Source organism: Limanda limanda, chromosome 21, assembly GCF_963576545.1.
Source record: "Limanda limanda chromosome 21, fLimLim1.1, whole genome shotgun sequence".
Classification (NCBI taxonomy): Eukaryota; Metazoa; Chordata; class Actinopteri; order Pleuronectiformes; family Pleuronectidae; genus Limanda; species Limanda limanda.
This window is the reverse complement of record NC_083656.1, coordinates 21,037,187-21,048,038: the sequence shown is the minus strand read 5'-3', so window position 1 is coordinate 21,048,038 and position 10,852 is coordinate 21,037,187.

Sequence of the window (10,852 nt, the reverse complement as noted above, 5' to 3'; positions counted from 1 at the left end):
ACGAGTCGGGTTAGCCTCCGAGTGCATTGTTTTCTATGTAAACGTGCTGCATGCTCGGGACGCCACACACACACACACACACACACAAGCTAGACTCCGAGAGCATTGCTCCTCCACTCAGGACCCTGGGATCTCTCCCCCCACCTCCCAGTGCGATGCTTCCCGGGTGGGGGGCCACATGCAATACTGCTGTAAATACGTTCACAAGCAACCATTCCAGAAAGTGCTGGAGCTCTAAACACAAACTAGCAGCTAGCTACCGTTAGCTCCCTGCTGATACACGTAAAGCATCTAAGTGGCCACAGCGGCAGAGACACGGTCCCCAACACCGGGACGTCCCCGGACTAGCGTTAGCTCCCGACAAACAGCTGTTTCTATTTATTCATGCTGCTTCTACCGGGGCAAAACACACACACAGAAGCCAGCGTTAGCTGCTGCTGCTACCCGTAAACACACACTGACACCAACAAGTCACAGCCAGCTGAGGTAGCAGAGGCACATAGTCCACAGCATCAACACAGCTCCGCAGCTCCTACCTGGAAAAAACACCAACAGCTCGCGGTGTCTCCCGGCTCCGAGTTCGCACTGCCGGCTTGCGGCTCCCGGGCTCCGGTGGTTGCGCCGGGCTCCGGGCTACGCGATGGCTCCGGGCTACGGTGGTGCGAGGCAGCTAGTGGAGGCAGCTAGTGGAGGCAGCTAGTGGAGGCAGCTAGTGCGAGCCGGAGCGCGGAGCGGAGGTCCGGTCGGAACCCCGGCCGGCGGAGCTCCCCGGCGTAAACAAACACATCCACCAGAAGCGAGCAGCTGACATGGAGCCAGCAGCCCCCGTGCAAGCCCGGGCTGAGGAGGGAGCTGTGGCAGGTAAATCACCCCGACCGCAGGCTCTGTTTCCTCCGCCTCTCACCCAGCTCCCTGGCTGGTTAGCTCTGTCTTCTGAAGCTGGGGTCACATGAACAGCTTTGTGAGGATTTGTGCAGCCCAGCCCTGAGCTTCTCAGTGGTCGAATTCGTTTCATGCTGCTAGTTTGCTTATCCAAGAGTTTCTAAGGCTCGCAAGAATGCAATGGCGGCTAGTCGGACACCATGGAATAAAGTGGGTGGTTCTTAAATCTTTGGTGGTTCCATCTATTGGTGGGATAGATCTATGGGGGAGTGGGTTTTGGGCGTTAGTGACGTACATCGAACCAATAATCCCATTGGACGCACTCTCACACATAGTTCCTGACATAGAGGAAACACAACAAATCGCGTGAGTTGTTTTTTTCCAGCGTTTTTGGGACGGTAGACATGCCAGATACCCAAAATAACGTGTAGAAGCACTACAAAAGTGGCATTTTCATAATAGGTGCCCTTTAACTAAATGAAAAATAGTGAGATGGGATAATTTTTCGTTTTTCATTTAGTTGCATCATAATTCTGCAAACTAATAGTTGCCCAATAATTGTGCTAACATAGATATTCTCCTAAGAAAGCCAAAACCTCACTTTTAATTTCTTAAATATTCAGGTTTGAGGTTTATTAAAATTTTGGATTGACCGAGAGCACTGTAGTTGTTCAATAATAAAATGAATCCTCAAAAATACAACTTGCCCAATAATTGTGCACAGTGTATAGGAGAACTGAGGCTGTCTCTCTGAGCCAGTTCAGACTGGTTCTGTAGGCGCAGTTAGGAGAGGAATTTCCTTTGGAGATAGAGCAGACATAAATTCAGTATTTTGGAGACTAAATAAGTGATAAAAAGGTCATAAAGGTTTCAGTTCATAAAATTATTTAGACATCTTTTATAGGTTTCAGGTCATAAAAGTCTCAAACAGGTTTTCAAAAACCTACTTTTCAACTACAAAATTGTTTTCAACCACACTTAGTTATTTTTGTACTACAATTCTGATGCTGTGTTGGTGTGTGCGTGCGTGCATGCATGCATGCGTTTGTGTGCACGTGTGTGTGCGCTTGTGTGTGTATTAATAGCAATAAACTGTAAAGCACTGTGGGGTTATCAAGTATAGAAAATTTCTATAAAAATAAAGAAAATAAGAGATAAAGAGAGCAGCAATGACAATTATAAATATTGCCGCAAGCGACAATAAGAAAGGTTCAACCCCTCTTGGGTTCAAGAGAAGGAAGCAGCTCAGCTAGCCAAAGTTTAGGTGAAAAGAAGCAAAAACTGGTTTCAGGCTTCGTTGAGCAAAGTCACTTCAGTCGAAGTGAGAACAGTTGCTTGTCTCATCATATCAATGGATGGAGCGGTAATTACATACACAGAGTTCCACTATTTGTCCACCCTCAATCGGATTGGTACGCAACTTGGTGAGCAAAGACATCATGAGTTATAGGTGTTATTTGATAGACAAATCCCACTTCGGCCAATCGCTTTTCTGATTTTGGTTCATACTTGACCCCAGAGCATTGGTACCAAATTTGGCCCAGTGGTTAATGTGGTACACATATTTTGTATTTTTGGCAACACCTATGGGAGAAATTCAAAATTCTTTTACAGGCCTATTTCCCAACAAGGTATGAACATATCTACCCGGTGATTATTAATAAACTATGATAATTGGAAAAATTCTTGACACGTTTTGGCCAATTCCCTCCTAAGCCCTGACCTTGGCAAACGTTTTCGGTTAATGGCAGACCAATCCTCCTTATTGATAATAGTCTCACTATTCTTATGACCAAATTTGGTATTGATCGAGTGAAAAAATATGTGACATTAATGTTTTTCAATTTATGCAAATTACCAAAATATCCATCATGGTGAACAGTTAAGATCCAATAGACTTTTATATAGACCACATTGAGCTGTACTTGTCTGGTACATTTCAAGTCAATCAGACTTACAGTGTGAGGTGCGTGGACTGTCAAAAATTGCATTTTCAAAGCTTAATTACAGATAATTATTGCAAACCACTTGAACATAATTTCCAGTTATTGTGCCAATTTTGTATTTGCCAATATGGAGGCTGGAACACCATATTTGTCTTTGTGCATAAGGGGCTTTCTGCAGAAAGGATCAACACAGAGAGTCACAAGGATCTCAGAGTGAAGATACAGGACAGTCAAATGCAAGGCTCCTATGTAGGAGGACTTAGGCTATCTCTCAGAACCAGTTCAGACTGGTTCTGTAGGTGCAGGATGGGAGAGGTACCTGAACACAGACAACTGATTTACCTATGTTTTCTTTGGAGATAAGCAGACATACATTCAGTCATTAAGGAGTAGCCTCTTAAGCAGCGGGTGAGATTCACCTAAAAGGCCTGTCTGAGGAGTACCGAAAGTAAATTGAAAGCAGTTCTTGAACCATTTGGAGTACATGCATGATCTTGGTCTCTTTGAAAGGTAACATTCTGAACTTTCCCCCCCAACAGTCAGAATCAGTCTAAGTGCTACTGACATTGAGTAATAGCAGTTGGAACACAGTGAAGTAGAAGGTTTTTTTTATTCCCGCCTGAATATTTTTTTGTTAAACAGATGCCTGCAGATGACTCTAGCTGGGACTTATGAGCTGGAAAACACACTGGGACCCTAGCATGAAGCCTTGACTAGCCCAGGTTCAAATTTAATAACAATACCACAGAAAATGAATATTTCACAGATTTTTTCCTAAGGGCATGTCTAGGCGTTTCCCACAAAGGCCATTTGGAACTATGGTAACCAACTAGACTAAAAAGGCTACTTTTACACTCAAAATCATACTTTTATATAAAGGAGGCAAAACCGGTCATATGGTTTAAAATGTATACAAATAAACATCTTTCATGTTGTTTACATCTCGATGCTGGCTGCGCTGAGATTACGCAACAGCTGACTGTGGCTATTCTTTGATGTAATAGTGTGTTTTGGACTGATTATGTTACTGGATTGGATCGTCTGGACCTTTGGCAATGTACCAAGACTGTTTTCGTTGGAATGTTATCGATCTGTGGATTAATATGATGCTTCTTAGGTGAGTGACGTCGACTTTGTGATTGTTTTTTTTGTGTTAGTGTCTTGACTGAGACGTTAATTGTACCGGCTGTGGTGGTCGGATCTTGAAATGGTTTACATCAGTCAAATCGGAAGAATCTTAGCTTTCTATTGATATGTTGCATCAGTATCTAGCGGTACGAGGCAGTTCTGAAAATAACAATGTTTGAGGCTTATCGGCAGCACCGGCCCGCCCGTGAAACAGCGCAGGTCATTAAGTATTTGGACAGTTTGCATATGTATGTAGATACAGGTCATAATAGTCTTTAGACAGGTTACATATGTATCTAGATACAGATCATAAAACTTACTTTTCAACTATAACATAGGTTTCACACATACTTAATTATTTTTTCCATTACCTTTCCCTCCTTTTTGTCATTTATTGACAACTTAAGAGAACGCACAACTGCAGAAAAAATAAAATACATCAAGTCACATGTATTCAAAATGCATCAACACCAATACTGAAGTAGAAATCAAACTGCTGTTGGTGTGGACACAGGTATGGGTTGCAGAAGGGAGTAAGAACTGATAAGAGCCGACTAAACAGCCAGTATAACATCATCACATTCTTCATCACAGAGAGTTATTGAGGGCAATTGCCTTTTAACAAGTCCAACACCCTTGTTTGCTGGACGTCCGAACAGAATATTAAATGGGTTCAATCCATATTTTGGTCTAATTCTCTTTCTAATCTAAATGAGAACAAGCGATGAAGATTTGGTCCATGACAATCCAGTTTCCTCATAAAATTTAGCCAAATTGTTCTTTAGTGTGCCATTTTCTCTTTCCACCTCTCCACCACTGGATAGGTGGTAGACACAATGTTGTCTCAAATGAATGCCCAAATATTTACTTAATTGTTTTAAAACCATACTAACAAATAGAGTCCAAATCATGAATGCGTGACAACATTTCTAAAAGTAGTTGGAAAACCCCTTTGTGAACCAGTGTTGTAAGATTGCAGCCAACATTGACCCTTTCAAAACATGATCCATCCCATGTGTTAACTTTGAATAATAGGGAAACAGATATTTAGGTTTATTATCAGAGCCCACCCACACACCATCTGTGTACGTGCAGCCACTTTTCCTCCAAAGTGCACGCTCATCTGCTATGGCTCTAAGTTGGAGTTCCTGCAGGTCAGCCGTGGGTGTCTAGGCTGGCAGAATGGCAGGTCAGGTATGAACACACTAAACGATCTGGCCGAGAAAAAAGAGGAAAGGCAGGCAGATCCCTCTTCCCTTAACCAATTTGCATGCTACAATGAGATCGGTGAGCTCTGCTGCCTGTGCAGACAGAGAAGCAGGGAGTGGTCGTGCAATCAATGTATCATGTGCTGTTACAACAGAGAAACCAACTTGATTTGCTCCTGTGTCTGAATTGCCAGACGCTGATCCATCCACAAACAGTTCAAAGTCTGGATTCTGCAGTGGTGTTTCCTGCAAATCTGGTCCGGAGGAACAAACTTAGATTATTGCTACTACGCAGTTATGTTGTTCACCATCTCCTTCTGTTGGAAGAAGAGTAGCTGGTTTAGAACTTTACATATTTTCACAGTGATGTTAGACATTTCCAACAGACTAGCATGTTATAGATAGAATCATAGACATAGCAATTGGGATCAGCAGGGTGAGTGAGGAGTATCCTACTAAATCCTTGTATGCCATGATAGTCCTATCTGAAGCTGCAACAGCTCTAAGCTAGTTCCGATCAAGTACTTGATGCTCTATTCTTCTTTTAGCAACTTTCTCGCTAATACAACAGTTGTTAACACGCTATATAGATCTGAGTTAGCTTAGCAGTTAGCAATGGCTCTTACTGTAAGTTTTGGATAAAAGTGTTGAGGGGGGCCTATGGAACTGCCAGTCAGCTACTCGCAAGGCAGACTTCATCTCGGGCTTTGCTACACAGCAATCGCTTGACTTCCTTGCTCTCACTGAGACTTGGATCACACCGGACAACACCTCCACCCCAGCTGCTCTCTCCTCTGCCTTCTCCTTCACCCACACACCCAGACCCACTGGTAGGGGTGGTGGCACAGGTTTACTCATTTCCCCCAAATGGACTTCTTCTCTCTACTCGCTTCCACTTTTTACCCCAACTTCTTTTGAATTTCATGCTGTGACAGTTACTCATCCGGTACAATTAACTATTGTTGTTCTCTACCGTCCACCAGGTTCTTTGGGAGGATTTAGACGTCCTCCTGTCAAACTTCCCAGAAAATGGCCCTGCACTTATCCTCCTGGGTGACTTTAACATCCAGACAGACAAGTCATCTGATCTTTTACTTTTGCTGTCTTCTTTTGCTCTCTCCCTCAGTCCTTCCCCTCCTACTCACAAAGCCTGTAACCACCTTGACTATATTTTCACCAGAAAATGCTCAACATCTAACCTCACTGTAACTCCACTTCATGTCTCTGACCACTTCTCTATCTCTTACTCTCTCCCACTATCTCAAACTAACAACCCTACCACATCAACAGACTCTGTACCTGTCAGTCGCAACATTCATTCCCTCTCTCCCGCCTCTCTAGCCTCCTCTGTTTTATCAGCCCTCCCTTCCACTGACTCCTTCTCACTCATGCATCCTAACTCTGCCACAGACATTCTCCTTTCTACTCTGTCCTCCTCTCTTGACTCCCTCTGTCCTCTGACGTCACGACAGGTCCGCCAGTCCTCCCCAGCTCCGTGGTTGTCTGACTCGGTGCGTGCTGAAAGAGCCACTATGCGAGCATTAGAAAGGAAATGGCGGGAATCTAAACACCTGGACGACCTACTCGCTTATCAGTCTCTTCTCTCCTCTTTTTCTGCTTCTATCTCCACAGCCAAAAGCAATTTTTACCAAACTACTATTCAATCCTCATTTTCTAACCCCAAAAAACTCTTCTCCATCTTTTCCAACCTCCTGGACCCCCCCAGCCCCCCTCCTCCCTCCTCCCTTCTACCAAGCCACTTTGTCAACTACTTTACAAAAAAGATTGATGACATACGATTTTCTTTTTCTGATCCTCCTTCTAGAACCACACTTCCATCAACTTCATCTTCATCCCCTTCGCTCTCCTCTTTCACCCCTCTGTCTCCCAATCAAGTTCTGACCTTGGTTACCTCTGCCCGCCCGACCACCTGCCCCCTTGACCCTATCCCTTCTCACATTCTCCAGTCTATTGCTCCTGACCTTCTTCCTTTTCTTACTTATCTTATCAACACTTCCCTCTCAAATGGCTGTTTTCCTGATTCTCTGAAGGAGGCAAGAGTAAATCCTCTCCTGAAGAAACCCACCCTCGACCCGTCTGCAGTAAATAACTACAGACCTGTCTCTCTTCTTCCCTCTGTTTCCAAAACTCTCAAGCTCTCTCCTCCTATCTGAACCACAATAATCTTCTTGACCCTCGCCAGTCTGGTTTCAAGGCAGGTCACTCAACTGAGACTGCCCTCCTTGCTATCTCTGAGCAACTTCACACTGCTAGAGCAGCTTCTCTCTCCTCTGTCCTTATCCTTCCAGACCTCTCTGCTGCATTTGACACAGTGAACCACCAGATCCTGATCTCATCCCTTCAGGACCTGGGTATCTCAGGCTCTGCTCTCTCCCTGCTCTCTTCCTACCTCAATGAACGCACTTATCGGGTAACTTGGAGAGGATCTGTTTCTGAACCTTGTCCTCTCACTACTGGGGTCCCTCAAGGTTCTGTTCTGGGTCCTCTCCTCTTTTCTTTTTACACCAACACTCTCGGCTCTGTCATTCACTCACATGGCTTTTCCTACCATAGCTGATGCCACCCAACTAATCCTCTCTTTTCCCCGATCAGAAACACAGGTAGCAGCACAAATCTCTGCCTGTCTGACTGACATCTCTCAGTGGATGACCGCTCACCACCTGAAGATTAACCTTGACAAGACTGAACTACTTTTCCTTCCAGGGACAAACTCTCCCACCCACGACCTGACTATTAACTTTGAAAACTCCGTGCTAACCCCCACTCAGACTGCTAGGAACCTGGGTGTGACACTCGACAGCCAACTCTCCCTTTCTGCCAACATTACGCGGTCCTGTAGATTCATGCTTTACAACATCCGGAGAATACGCCCCCTTCTCACTCAGAAGGCGGTGCAGGTTCTGGTCCAGGCCCTGGTCATCTCACGCCTAGACTACTGTAACTCCCTCCTGGCAGGTCTACCTGCTACTGCCATCCGACCTCTGCAGCTCATCCAGAATGCAGCAGCTCGACTGGTTTTTAACCTAAATTCACTCACACTACTCCCCTCCTCCGCTCCCTTCACTGGCTACCAGTGGCTGCCCGCATCCGGTTCAAAACACTAGTACTCGCATACCATGCTGTAAACAGATCAGGTCCAGTTTACATCCAGGACATGGTCAAACATTACACACCAGCACGTTTACTCCGCTCTGCTTCAGCTAAACGACTCGTTCCTCCTTCACTGCGAGCTAAACACTCATCAAAATCACGACTGTTTGTTGTCCTAGCTCCTAAATGGTGGAATGAGCTCCCACTGGACATCCGGACATCTGAAAGTTTACACATCTTCCGCCGAAAACTAAAAACACACCTCTTCCGACTGTACCTTGAGTAAAAAAAAACAAAAAAAAACGAACCACTTTTTTGAAACTAACACTTTGGTAGCACTAAAATGGCACTTACTTATAGCACTTTGTAGTTTTGCTTTATTTCGAAGAAATTGTACTGTCTTGATTCTTGTTGTTCTTGGTTTGTACCCTCGGGGTTGAATGCACTTATTGTAAGTCTCTTTGGATAAAAGCGTCAGCTAAATGAAATGTAATGTAATGTAATGTAATGTAATGTAATGCAATACTGAGAAAGTTGAATAACAACAATAAGACAATTGAAGTTCAAATTATGAGGGAATTTCAGCAGGGTTGACAGCTGAGTTTGCCAAGGACATGTGAATATGGTGCTGAATTTGCTGGTATTTTTGGAGGACAAATATTTGGGACTTTGATACGCAATGACACAACTGACATGCTTTATGTGAGACACAGTGTTTTGGTTTCAGCAGAAAGACTTCTCTTAGAAAACTGTACAGTGGTGCCACTCTCCATTCCAACATATTATCTTAGATGAGCTTAACAGGCAAATATTGAAATAAATTGCACCTTTTCTAATTTTTTTCATAGTATTGACCTTTGCTCACGGTATACAATATAATTCATTATAGCACACTTACTTACAAAAGGGAAATCCATATAGGCTATAAATTCAGATTTTATATTTATTTTAAGCCTGGTGTACTTACGCCAGATATTTTAGTTGGTACCTTAGTTAGTACCTAGAAAAGGGTGTTACCTCTGCACCAGTGTGTGAAACTATACTGGTTTGTATTTCTAAAGCGCACAGCATTGTCATTTAAATGTGAAAGCCTCCCCTAGGGGGCAAAGGGGTCACCTCCCGACATTGTCAGGCTTGTTAAACTGCCAGAAACTGGAACCCCAGGTCAATTCCCTGCAGTTCCTGGCAGTTTTCTGTGCTGCCTGCAGTTTCCTGTGAACAGCCGTTTACCGAAAATTCTCCCAAAATTTCCTGTGACAGTTACTGACACAAACTCTTCTTTCATGCAGTGTAATTGCCTGGAAGTGTCCGGCTCATTCTGATTGGTCGGTACATTTCTAGGCATTTTGCTACTATGATAAGTGCAGAGAGGTGTCCCAAGTATTGCACTTCCGTAACCACTAGGGTGGGACATTTCTAGGCGTTTTGCCTTAATGTAAAGTGCTTACAAATGTCCCATGTATTGTACTTCCCTAACACCAAGAGTGGGACATTGCTAGGCATTTTGCCTCAATTATAAGTGCCGACAAGTGTCCGGCTCATTCTGATTGGTCGGGACATTTCTAGGAATATTTGCTATAATGTTTAGTGCCTAAAAGTGTCCCATGTATTGTAAATCCCTTACCACAAATGTGGGACAATTCAAGGCATTTTGCTGTAATGATAAGTTCCTACAAGTGTCCCAAGTATTGCAGATACCTAACCACAAGAGTGGGACATTTCTAGGCATTTTGCCTCGATGATAAGTGCCTAGAAGTGTCCAGCTCATTCAGATTGGTCTGGACATTTCTAGGCATTTTGCTACTATGATAAGTGCCTAGAAGTGTCCCAAGTAATGCACTTCCGTCACCACTAGTGTGGGACATTTCTAGGCATTTTGCTTTAATGTAAAGTGCCTACAAGTGTCCCATGTATTGTATTTCCCTAAGCAAAAGTCTGGGACATTTCTAGGCAGCAGCAGGATGAGTTGCACATTCATCTATCACATGTCCTCTTTAAGTGGCCTCATGATAGGTAAACAGTCGTTAATCAATACAATTTAGCAATAATTTTGTCCTATTGCCTATTCATTCACCATGCCTATTGTGATGTAAATCTGGAAATACAAGAGGCTGGAACACCATCTTTTTTCTTCTAAATTGTGAATTTAAAACAAAGTTCTGGAGACCCCAATGAAAAATATGCAATTATGTGGTTTCTTAGTGCATTTGCTGTAATGATACGTTCCTACAAGTGTCCTTTATTTGTTCTTTACCATTTTAACACAGTATATTTAGACAAAGTCTATGTTTTACCTTGAACTCAGCATTATTTGACAAATATATACGATATTTTCAACATCCTCTGTCTGTAAGAAATTATGGTGTGTTTTTGCAGAATGGTGAATGGTTTTGTTCTGTAATTTTCAAGGTACATATCGGAAACATATGTAATATAAAGCGAATGATACCTTTAATTTAAAAGTAATTACATGCTTTTGAAATTAGGGTAAACAAAAGAAGGGTATTTTACATAAAAAATATGCGTTTTCTACATATTGTTCCTGTAAATTTCAAAGTGGTGTACTGTTTCTTGGTT